At 39.1% G+C, this 13409-nt stretch overlaps 1 long non-coding RNA gene across 1 annotated transcript in view; it reads right to left on the reverse strand.

Annotated features, from left to right (window-relative positions):
• Window positions 1–1018: 1018 nt before the first annotated feature.
• The window catches only part of LOC131767623 (uncharacterized), an 87488-nt gene continuing 75097 nt past the window's right edge, over window positions 1019–13409 (reverse strand). The window contains exon 3 of the long non-coding RNA XR_010836181.1: window positions 1019–3229. This is a non-coding gene — a long non-coding RNA (uncharacterized lncRNA). The remainder of the gene's footprint in view (window positions 3230–13409) is intronic.

Below are 13409 nucleotides of genomic sequence, written 5' to 3' on the forward strand. Positions count from 1 at the left end.
ATGATAATATCCATGATGAATCCAATGATTCTCAACCATGGATGCTTTCAAATCACAAGGGGGCTTTTAGAAAATATCCTGGCCTCAGCTCCAACCCCAAAGATCCTGACTTGTTTGGCCTTATATGGGACCAGGGCCACTGGTACACTTTTAAGGGCTCCCTAGGTGATTCTCATGCAAAGCTGGGGCTGAGAAGCCCTGTTTGCATCCTTCTTCAGTGTTGGCAGTGACCTAAAAACCAAATCTCTGATCTCAGCCCTTCTCTCCCAGTGGAACATGAAGCTACCTCTCTTCACATGAACAGAGACAAGTCCAGTAACTAGGAAATCTTGAATAACTATCAATTGAAATGGCCTAAACACAAAGTTTATATCTGTTTATATCAAGCAAAGATAAAAATATGTGCAAATAATTCAGGTTTCCAAACACTTTCTACCAGGTAATTAAAGCCAAATTACTTTTTCTTTGACTTGAAAATTTGGGTAATTGGCTTATCTCTCCACCTTGCTCTGGGGTGTAGACAAAGTCCACAGCAAAAGTAGTGGATTCTGCTGCTTGCTTGACCTCAGGAGAGAAGGGGAGGGGTGTAATCAACTCTTAATTTTACTTTGTGGGTGGACTGTTGATACAACCAAATCCAAAAGCTTTCAGTCTTCTGTGGGATGAATTGTTACTTCTGAAAACATTAGATTTGGATCAGAATTCAGAAACAAATGTTAATTTCTTCTCTCCAGCCCCCTCAAAACTATTTATTTATTATTTATGCAACTTCTGGTGTTTTTGTGACAATACTCTCTTCCCACTATTTCCTCATGGATCTTTGTTTTTTGACCTTCTAGTATGAAAACAGGCATTACAGCCATGTTTTATGGCTCTTTTTTTCTTTCATTTAGGGAAGTGGCAAGAATGTGTGGAACAATCACAGAAGTTAACGTTTCCTCTTATAAACAAATGAAAAGGGCAGCTCACCAAAGTTTCTCACTGACTTCAGGGACCTTTTCTTTAAAAAGAATGAGAAGAAAATTTAGAAAATCTTTAATTGTATGATATCCACAAAGACCATGACATTAGGGAAGATCCAACATTTATTTTCAAAGTTTCAGCAAAATTGTTCTATTGTGTTTAGCAGCATGAAGATCTGAGATGGAATTTTAGTTCTATCCACAAACTAATTGTGCGATTTAGGGAAAATTACCTAACTTCCCTAAACCTTGTTTTGTCTTCAGTAAAATGATCTCATGGGATTCTTATGTAGATTAAATTAGAGAATATGTGTAAAGCATTTGCATAGTACCTGGCAAGGAGTATAGAATCAACAAGTGGCAACTCATCATTATTATTACTCTGGGCAGATGCCCTGAAGGCCAGCTTTGGCTACATTTCTCAAACTCTTCTCTGTCTACATCAAACAGAGGTATTAAACAATTAAGAAACGGTGATTTGAGATGTTTCCACAGTAGATAAAGTTATTTTAAAATTTTTTTTAAAGAAAAGAGGGAACTAGCAAACTCAAAAGCCACAGGATAACTGGATAAGCAGGCTTTTATATTGCAGCATTCGCTTTGGAGAAATAACCCATAAATACGAGGGTAATCAATCCAAATGGACCAGTAATTACAGAACATGAGGGCTGTGTCATCAAAAAACTAAAGGAGCGTCTTTCATCCTAATTGCATTGGATTCTATAGTGACTGGGCTTGGACTGAAACACCTGCATGATGCATACACCTCAGCAGACAGTACAGGGCAAGCCTCCGTAAGGCTGTGTTGCAGAAGCCTCCCAGAGCACCGTCAGAGGAGTCAGCCCCACTGATCTATGGGCTCCGAGCCTCTGGGCAAGCAAGCAGCAACCCCACTTCCTGTTACACTCCGGATTCCTCCCCTGGGCTTGCATTCCAAGCTGCCCTGACTCTCCCTCCCAGGGACTCCTCCAGGTCACAGCCTGAGGAATTCTACGGCTGCAAGAAGACACTCCGAGAAGACTGAGGATGAGAACTATTTTAACTCACAAACAAATCTCAAAGGGGGATGGGGCTCTGCACTCCCAGATGAAAGAGATTCAGGCTTGTGAATCACTGAAAATAGCAGGAAATCAGACAAGAAGGGCCTTGTCCCAGAGTAATAGCCTCACTCAGAGATTAAAATAGGTCTGACCTTTGTCTATGGGACTGTGTTGTCTCAGTCACATTTAGCTGCTCCAGCTGAGGACTTCTGGAAACCTCCATCTGTGTGTTGCAAAACCGCATCTCTGGGTCAGGGGGTGGTCTCTCCCTCAACACAAAGGAGCCACTTATTCAGGGTGGCACTTAACTGGAGCTTGTGACTTCTAAGCTAAGAAAATGGAGTTCACTGAAATTCCAGCTGTCATTTCTCCCTGCTCAAAAGAAGTCAGAAACAGAGAAATGCGACAGTGAAGGAAACTGAGGTTCGCGAGCCAACACTGAAGTTGTGTGATGGTCATCCACACATTTGCTAGCCTCTGGAGGGGCCTAAAGGTCCCAGTCTTCTTGTATGGCTTCTCTGCTTTAAAAGCTTATTTGGGGAGCCAACTGTTGCCATGTTTGGGGACACTGGGGTGCAGCGTTGTTGGGCAGGATCAACAGAACAGAAGGCAAGCTATTTATAGACAGGAGGCCCGGAGATCAGGAAACTAAGCCTGTTTTCTACTGCTACCCCTGCTAATGAGACACTGCTTCAAACTCAGATTACTTCTCTGTACCTCAGTTTCACCTTCTATAACTATAAACTGGAGAAAATAATACCCATTCCTCCCTGGTTTCTCAGTATATCGTGAAAAGAAATTATTGCATATGTGAGCCCTGGGGAGAAATGGCTTAATTCAAAGCATCATTATCGCTATTTCTTACTGCCCAATAGTCTCCAAAGTAATCATAGCTTTCCTTTACTAATATCCCATGCCACCTCTGGCCTGGTAACCTAAATGTCAAAAGGTGGATATCCCATTGCAGGTTTTGCAAGTTTCTGTTCTTCCCAACTTTGCTTTTAATTCACATGACATCCAATTTTCTTACTTTATTTTGCCAAATGTCACTTTGCACAAACAGCCTCCATCCACTAAGATGCAACAAGAGCTGAGGTGAACATTCAGATCTTTAAACATGATGTAGATGAGTTGGGGATGTAACCTCTCCATCTCAGAGGGTATCATCTAATTAGACAGTGGTGGCCATTTCCTTTTCTGATTTACTCTTCTGTTCCTCTCCTTGACCTGGAAAGAACAAGGTAATACCGCTTAACCATGTATTGTATTCAAACCACGCCAACCACCAACCATTATTTCAAAACTTGCCTGGGATGAGCTAGAGCATGTGACCCATGCCATCAGACTCGAACTCCCCTAAAATAGCTCGCTGTTATTTTATATGAAGAGTGATGTGTAACAATCAAACTTGAAATTCTATTTTTTAATTATCTTTTATTGTGGTAAAATACCCATAATTATTTTTCACATGCAGCTTTCTGGGATTAAGGTGTATAATGTTGTCAGATTTTCTTTTTTTCTATTTTTAACTGAGGTTAAAAACATGTAACATTAAATGATTTATCATCTTAACCATTTTTAAGTGTACAGTTCAGTGGCATTAAGTACATTCATATCGTTGTGCTATCATCACCACTATCCATCTCCAGAACTTTTTTCATCTTCCCAAACTGAAACTTTGTACCCATTAAACAACAACTCTCCATTTCCCTCTCAACCTAACCCTGGGTAACCACCATTCTCCTTTCTGTCTCTATGAATTTGGCTACTCTAGGTATCTTCTATAAATTAAGCTATACAATACTGACTGGCTTATTTCACTTAGCATAGTGTTCTCAAAGTTCAACCGAGTCATAGCATGTGTCAGAATGTCCTTCCTTTTTAAGACTGAGTGATATTTCATTGTATGGATATATCACATTTTGTTTATCCATTCATCCATCACAGACTGGGCAGCTTCTACATCTTGACTATTATGAATAATGCTTCTATGAACATGGGTGTGCAAATATGTCCTCCTTGCTTTCAATTCGCTTGGGTGTATGCCCAGAATTGGAATTGCTGGATCATATATTAACTCGTTTTTATTTTAATCTTTTTTTACATCTTTATTGGATTATAATTGTTTTACTATGTTGTGTTAGTTTCTGCTGTACAACAAAGTGAATCAGTTATATGTATACATATATCCCCTCCCTCTTGAGCCTCCCTCCCACCCTCCCCATCACACCTCTCTAGGTCATCACAAAGCACTGAGCTGATCTCCCTGTGCTACACAGCAGCTTCCCAGTAGCTACATCTATTAATTCTTTATAAAATTTTTTTAGGAACTGCCATACTGATTTCCATAGTGGCTGCACCATTTTACACTCTCACCAATGGTGCACAAAGGCTCCAATTTCTCCACATCCTCACCAACACCTGTTATTTTCTATTTTTTTAAAATAGTAGCCATCCTAATGGGTACGCTGAAATTCTATTTTTGATAAGAGAGTAGGAGATGGAGGGGCCAAGATGAAATAGGTTACAGGGCATTCTCATATATTTGGATGAGATTTCTCTTGGACAGAGTGATGAGGACTAAAACAGAATGGCTAAGAGCCATCTCAGAGAATTGTGCTTCTTGGTTACCCTTGCTCTAACTGGAGAGGAAGTGTATAAAAATGCCTACAAAGGATGTTGGAGGTTTCCCTGCTGACTCTAAGTCAGCAAGAGAAAACTGAGCCTGAGAAGAGAAGAATGTCAGAAAGAATTTAATGCAAAGTACTCCCTGCTTGTACCACGCATCTGGCATACAAATGTTCCCCATGACCTGAGATGCATTTTAGTGTTTCACCATTTTGCAGTTTCACCATAAAATTTCCAGATTATTGACAGAAGCAGATAAGTCACTGAAGGAAGAGCAGCAAGGGTTTTCTCAGGTACTGAGCAATAGAATGGGGAAAACATGTATGGCTAACCCCGGTCAAAGGTAGAAATTAAAAGAATGAGATGGGAAGTTAAGCCTAGAAAACCTCTCTTGCTTCCGCTCTTCCCACCAGCAGCCCATGACAATCACCAACAGAACAAAACATCAGTTCTTTCTTCTAATGCCCACTTCCCTTTCTAAACTGCTGATGTCCTTGTTCTGCTGCCCCCAGGGACCTGATACTGGCCTGCTACTTTCCAATGCCCGCAGCCCCCTTCTGAGGGATTTCACCCATCCTCCACTCTCTCTCCCCGTTATGCATTCAAAAAATATGTATTGGATACCTGCAAACCATGGAAGTCAAACTATAATGGATGACTTGAGATTTTTTAACTTTTTTTTTTTTTTCAAAAATTTTGTTCAAAGCAAAATTAGTATCCTCCACAGTGGTGAACCCAGGGCAGGGAAATGGGAACGGTCTGCCCCAAGTGCAAGCAAGTCATCATTGTCTGTAGACAAATTTAAAATTTTTAAATAATATTAAGAATTTTTCAGTAATAAACTACAAGAAATAAGCTCAAAGGCACACTGCTTTTTTTCCCCCCTCCTTGTAGTACGCGGGCCTCTCACTGTTGTGGCCTCTCCCTTTGCGGAGCACAGGCTCCGGACGCGCAGGCTCAGCGGCCATGGCTCACGGGCCCAGCCGCTCCGCGGCATGTGGGATCTTCCCGGACCGGGGCACGAACGCGTGTCCCCTGGATTGGCAGGCGGACTCTCAACCACTGCGCCACCAGAGAAGTCCCTACACTGCTTTTTATTTTCCCTATGCTCTGCCAACTCTAAACAATGTCAATGATAAAATACTCCTCCCACTTAAAATATCTTTCGTTGGTCCAAGTTCTAAGCCCAAGAAATTAATGTATTATATTTTAATTTATATGTATATATATAAAACTAAAATATTTTTATTCTGTAACATTTGTTTTGTTTTTATTTTTAATTAATTTATTTGCATAATTATCTGTTAAGTTTAATAAAATTTTATTGTCTATATTTCTCTTCTGGCTGTTATTACTCATTTCATTGCACAATTATTACTGAAATACATTTTTCATATATAAGGGTATTGAAAATGATTGGCGCTGGGTGTCAAAAATACTAGATTCGGGGCTTCCCTGGTGACGCAGTGGTTGAGAGTCCGCCTGCCGATGCAGGGGACACGGGTTCGTGCCCCGGTCCGGGAAGATCCCACATGCCGCAGAGCGGCTGTGCCCGTGAGTCATGGCCACTGAGCCTGCGCGTCCGGAGGCTGCGCTCCGCAATGGGAGAGGCCACAACAGTGAGAGGCCCGCATACCACAAAAAAAAAAAAAAAAAAAAATACTAGATTCATGGCTGCCCTCTCTACTTTTTTTTCTAATTAGTACATAATTCATTGGATTCAATTATCCAACAAAGCGTCTGATATCTGCCAGGCACAGGCTCAGCCATGGACACACAGAGACCAATAAAGCATACATCAAGCCTCAAGGTTGGTGTCTCTGGGATACAGCATATTGGAAATCCCAGTTTATGGCTAGAGTATGAAGCCGAACTGAACATACTAATGCAAGTGTAACTTACTGGAGAAGTTCTAGACAATCCAAGACCAGACTGATCAGGTTGCTTATTTCATTCATTTTCCCATAAATGAGAGACCTGGCATATGACCAAAAGAAAGGGCCTAATATTTTTTACACTTACTTAAAAGAATATTTATGAACTTTTTCTTATCCAGTTCTGTGATTATGTTTAAGAATCACCCACTACCATTATGCCTCCTTAGGCCATGTCAATAAGCACACAATAAACAAAGCAGACTTATGCATATCAAACATAAATGGATCTAGTTCCCTTTAATTATTTTGAGTATTCCTATCAAAAGGAGCATCCTGGGCTTCCGTGGTGGCGCAGTGGTTGAGAGTCCACCTGCCGATGCAGGGGACGCGGGTTCGTGCCCCGGTCCGGGAAGATCCCACGTGCCGCGGAGCGGCTGGGCCACAACAGTGAGAGGCCCGCGTACTGGAAAAAAAAAAAAAAAAAAAGGAGCATCCTGCAACCTTCTGTGAAGAACCGTACAGGTGGTCCATGGGGTAACAGAATGAAATTTAGCAAAAAAAGAAAAAAAAAAAAGTTTAGGGTAAAAATCAGGTAAAAAAATATACCTACAGCAAGTCCCATTATTCTGTTGAATAACCTCCCAGGGGGACCTGTAATGGCCCCATGATTCTAAACAAGGATGGAAAAAATATTTGAAGATATTCTGTAAAGAAAGCAGCCTGTATTGGAAAAGGAAAAAGAAAATGACCTAATTTCCCATCTGTAATTTTCATGATTCTGCCTTGAGTGGCCTCTTCACACATAATATCTGACAATTTGGATATAAGAGACTAAAAAACGCAAAAATGATCTTTGGCCAACCCTTTAAGGCAAGAGTTTAAAAACTCTTAAATGGAAACATTCTTGACAATAAAAATCAGACTTAAAATTATGGTAAGGCACTCATACTTATTTCATATACATTTACATGCTTATTCAGCGTGTGTGGCTTATTTTAAGATCAAAATTCAAATGTGTTACAATGTGCTAGTCACTGCTGCAGCATCTCTGTCACTGCAGCTGATGCTGTTACTGACACTTCCTGTTAAGAGTCAAATCCCATTTTTTAGGCTGGGACAGGAAATACCACTCAGCACTGGAACACATATGAAAATCAGGACACTTTCAAAGATGTAATGCAGGAAATCAACCGGAGAGAATATTCAAATAGTCACAATGTGCCTAACATTTTCAACATTTTCTTCCTCTTTTAAACAAATGTTGAAGCAAAGCTTCCTGTGACTCAAAAGCGACATCAATGGACTCTGAAAATGGCAAGTCCCATGTACGTATTATTCCTTCTCTTCACACTTAATTTTCCTGGCTTGATGTGAGGTTTCTAGGGCTTTAAAGATGGCCTGTAGAGCACATCTATGTATTTACATTTAAAATTCCGTCTTCATGGAGTAGACAGAAAGTAAAACCAGCCATTAACATCAACAATTTGCTCCTTTGAGCTCCTACTGCATGTGGGGAAACTAAGATACCAAGAGATAAGAAACCTGTTTGCCGTTCTTGAGAGGATTACAAGTTAGATGGGGAGAGGCGATGTAATCTAATAACATAAATAATAATACAATGTTACCTGTATTTCTTTACCTGTAAAATGTAGGTAACAGTACTTACCTGGTGGTAAGGGATTAGAAGGAATGATTATGGCAAAGCACTCAGCACAGAGCTTGGCACCCATAAATGCTGTATCAGAGGTTATTGACCTTACAGAAGAATTGCCAGATAAGCAAATTTTTAAAATAAAGGTGAGTTAGGGAGAAGCAGAGGTCAAGGAGAGGTGAGGCTGTCTGTGGTGACTCATGAAAGTTTCTTGGACAAAGCAGGACTTAAACTGGGCTTTGAAAAATGAAGAAGACCAAACAAAAGGCAAAAAAAAGTCCCCATTCACTTCCGAAAATGGCAACTGGCAGGACTATCCGAGGTGATGACACATTCTTTCAAACTCCCTTCTTGAGTGAACCTATGGCTCTATTTCCTGGATCTTTTAAACCTGTTTTTCCAGGTAAGTACAAACATCTGAGCATTAGCTTATTTACAATTTAGTCCTCATTCAATTTTGTTCCATTTCGAACTCCTCTGTAGCACAACCCAAGAGCACTCACCGGCCAACGTTTCCTGAAAGGTATCTAGGAGACAATACCAGAAGACCCTTGGAGAACAGCAGGGAATGGGGTTTCAGAGTGGACTTTTGCTACCTTTTCAACGGAAGTCAAAGCAAACCAGGTGATTCCTTTCTAGTCAGTATGGACCAGTGATAGCCCCACACCCTTTGAGTCAGTGGGAAATGGTTTCTTAACACACTTTTGGGAAATGCTGCCAGTGATTCAGCACTACAGGCTGGCTCACTGGGATATCATAAGGCATATTTCCCTCACAGCCTCCCCACCCCCTCCGTGAGAGGCAAGTTTCCCAGGCTCCAGTGTTACCCGTAAGCACTGCTGCTACAATGGGAAAGCGTATCAGAGGGTCAAGGGCAGTCTTTCCTTTACCAACATGATTGAGACTCCAGAAGGCTCTTTGAGTAGATACTGCATAATTTATCATCCAAACTGGGAACTTTTTGAGAATAAAATGTGGCACTACTATTAACTGTACTATAACAGCAGATGTAAAAGGGAAATGTCCCAGGAAAATTGGATGTATGATCACCCTATCTCAGGGTCTTGGGTCCTTGCATGCTAGAGATACTGTATTGATTGTCTTTGCCCTAGAAACCTCAGGTTAGTTGGGAAAATAAGCACATACATGGGCGTTTATAAAGCATTGTAGAAGTCAGGGAATCAGGAAACTTCCTGACGCAGCTTTTAAGAGTGAGAGAAGACTTCTGGTGAGAGGGGCTGAACTATCTCAATCTTCATCAGACAGTGAGGAATAGGACCCAAATTCCAGGCAGAAATGTCATTGAAAAAACAAAAATATCTAATATTTATCAACCTCTTACTGTGTATTAGCCCCCTTATAAAATACTCATTTAACCCAGACTTCTAGTACCTCCATTTTACCTCCAAGGGGAAACAGCTTTAAAACATTGAAAGAATCTATGTCCCTTCCCTTGAATCTTGCTACGATCAATAGAGTACAGTGGAAGTGACACTATGTGACTTCTAAGGCCAAGCAGCTTCCACCTGGTTTGCTGAAACAAACATGTTGGATCCCTGAGCTACCAGTAAAATGTCCAGCTACAAGCAGAAACCATTCTTCAGCCATCAGCCTAGGCACCAGACATGTGAGGAGTCATCTTAGAAATGGATCCTCCAGACCCAACGTACAACTGTCCCCATTGGCCCGCTCCTGAATCTGGATCCACAAAATCTGGCTTTAAAATGGTTATTGTTTTATATCACTAAGTATTGGGTGGTTAGTTTCATAGCAGTGGTAACTGGGTCAAAAAACAAAACAAAACACAAGCTTAATCAGGCAATGAAAGGGAATTCAACTCCAGAAAGCTTGGTATCAAAAAGCACTCTTTTAATGACTTTTGTATCCATACAAGCACCTGTGGTAGCTGACATAGGAAGTTCAGAAAAGAAAGTGATTAGAGATGGATATGGAGAGAAAACAAGAGTCTATCAAGTTATAGATTTCCTTATAAACCACGTTAATGAGTCTGGAGCAATAGGGAAGCCATTGAGAAATTTTAAAGCTGTAGAATGTTGTACCCGGCTTTGTGTTTTAAAAGGATCACTCCTGATGTTTATGTGGAAGATCTTCAAGGGAACCAGATCTGCGGCATTTAGGAGCCTGTTAAAGCAATTCAAGCAAGAAATAAGCCAACAGCAGTGGCGGAACAGATGAGGGGGAAGGGGGATAAAATGAAGAAACAGTAGCTAGACTGAGGACAATTGTTGAACGTTATTCTCTAATTCCACAAAATATTCTATAATCATTCTACTACCAAACCTGGAGGTGGAGAGAAACTGAAAGACAGGTAAAATGATTAGGAAATACTTCTAGAGATGCACTGTACTGAATGCTCAGGGCCACAATTGCCCCATAAACTGAAAAGTATAGATGCTTTCATTTTCCTTCCCTCCCCTTGAAGATGGTGGAGGAAGAACAAAGCATGATAGGAAAGTTAGTTATAGACAATCACTTTGAGAAAATGTAACTATATTGTCAATAATGAGAGCCAGGTTCCTCACTGTCAAAGGAAGTGAAAGAAAAGAGAAAGCTAGAAATAACCCTGAGATTATGAACTGGAATTGGAAATATTAGAGTGAACTTGTAGTTTTAGATAATAGATGATAAATATAGATTTGTGTATATAAATATATATACATACATATATATGCATCTGTGTGTATATACATTTAGAAGTTCAGCTCTGTTTTCCAAGAGAGTCTAGAAGCAATGACACTCCAGTAGCAATGAGCAGTCTGAGAGCAGATTTTGGTTTCCAATAACATTTTCCACTAAAAGGAACCAGGACTCCTTAGATAAACAATTGATTCCAGCACTTGGGTGGGGAAGATACAATATGGGCTTGGATTATCTTTTTGTCATAGAATGTAAGGAAGTGTTCAAAGAATGATATAAAGATTGTCAAAAAGACTTGGGAGCAAGTTTACAAAGGTTCCAACTGGACAATTCTGGAAAACTGAGCATCAGAGTAATGATAGTAACAGATCACAATCCATTGAATAAAATAGGAATCCATAAATCTATACTGATATGAAAAAATAACTATTAAATGAAGAAATAAATGAAGGAGAAGGGGAAAAAATCTATCCAACACTAGAATGCCAACTGATAAATAATGGAAATAGAAAATCACCATTTGATAGTCATATAATAGTCATTAATTCAGGCAGGAATTAGGAACAGAGGCTAAGGCTGGTGGGTGGAGGCTTAATGAGTTTGAAGCCTTTGGCATAGCCTTGAACTATCTCAACATAAAATCTTTACCAATTACAAAAAGGGGGAAACGGTGATTTTTAAGGTGGAGAAAGCTGGCAACTTGACTGAGTGCTCAAGATTGGCATCACCAGGGGTAGTACAGATGCTCATCCTGAGCTTCCATCGTGCGATCAACTTGTGAAGAGCACAGCATCATTTCTGAGGTCTTCCTGCCAGGAAGGAATGATCTGAGTCTGGTCATAAGAAAACCTCATACAGGCCCAGGTTGAGGGACATCCTATCAAATGAAATGTCTGTACTCTTCAATCTGTCAAGGTCATGAATCACAGGGAAAGACTAAGGAAATGCTCCAGATTAAAGAAAAGTAAAGAAAGGTAAAAATTACCACAATGCATGATTCTGGTTCATAAAGGAAAAAGACTGCAAAAGCTGCCAAAATTTGAATGGGGTCTGTGGATTGAAAGGCAGCATTGTATCAACTTGCTAATTTGGAGGATTGTTTGGGATTAAGAGGAGAGTATCTTTGTTTTTGAGAAATGTACACTGGAGTTTTAAGCATCATGTCTACATGAGATATGGAAGTTTTTTGAACTGTTCATGCAACTTTTCTACAAGTTTGAAATAGTCATTTTTTAAAAAATCTTAAAGGAAAGTTTTTTAAAGACTGGGGGGGGGGAGAAATTTGCAACACAGATGGAAAAAATAAAGTATAAGTGCTCAGAGGTTCCTTCATAACAGGAGCTAAAATAAAAGGGTTTTAATTCATTATTAAAAAAAAATTAAGTATCATTCCATATGAAAATTATCAAGTACAGATGATAAAATGCATAGTAGTTTTGATTCACAAATATCACTGGCATTTGAATAAGTAAAAAAAAAAAAAGGTTATGCTTTTCAAACTGTCTTTCTGAGAATTTCTGGGAGGTGATTCAACTGTTCTATAAATACTGAGCTTAAATTTCATTATAAAAATATGCTTTCAAATAAATTAAAAATTAAATAAAATATAATAAAAATACATTCAATAACATATAAGAATTATAATTTAAAAAGAAAATCTATACTACACTGAAATACATTCTATACCAAATAAGAAACCATCAGTATGTTCACTTGACCCACTTTCTCTTGCCATCTCTATGTAGATATTTCAATTTACTGCAAATGTGTCATTTATTAATAATTAATAAATGTGCCTGAATTTTTTAATTCTGGAAAGATTCTGGCTGTATATCTAAAAGTGTACATTCAGATACTAATCCCTAACAGTATGAACTATAACTTTTCTTGAGTCAATTTTATTTTTCAAATTTAAAAATTGGATGGTAAAACTGATATAAACTTGCCACAGTCTTTCCTAACTTTTTTTTTTAGTCTTTCCTGTTCATTTTGAATACCAATGTTCATAGGAACAGTCTCTTAACATGACTGACTATAAGCAAATAGTACAAATTGACCTTAAGTTGAGCATATTACTAGGATACTGTTTTCATCTATTTTAAATGCTAATTTTTTTCCAACAGATGTCTAAGGAAGAGAGTTCTGCTTGCTTAAAAAAAAAAAGTTGAAAAAAACAGTGTAAGATATTGTTTTAAAATATGTTGTGGGACAAGATACATTTCCTCTTTCGTTTTGTTAGGTGATCAATAACAACAAAATATAAAGTCAGGTCATCCTGGAAAAGTGGGCTCCTATCTTTTAAAGGGCATATTTTGCCTGACAATCTGGAAGAGGGTGGAGTTAATGACTGATAATGAAACACAACTGTATGTCATTTGATGTCTTTAGCTCCTTTGTAATACAAAAACCTGCTTTGTTTGTATCAAAGTCAACTGATTAGCTGTAAATAGAGTCTTTCAACATCTGAGAATCATGTGCTCAATTAATTGGTTTCTCCAACACCTGAAGATATAATATAGCAAAAGGAAACAGTAAAGACCAAGACAAAGTATTTTGTTAGGGATTTGGACCCTAGCATTGGTTTTCTACCAGG

This window comes from Kogia breviceps, chromosome 13 (assembly GCF_026419965.1).
Source record: "Kogia breviceps isolate mKogBre1 chromosome 13, mKogBre1 haplotype 1, whole genome shotgun sequence".
In the NCBI taxonomy this organism is placed as follows: Eukaryota; Metazoa; Chordata; class Mammalia; order Artiodactyla; family Physeteridae; genus Kogia; species Kogia breviceps.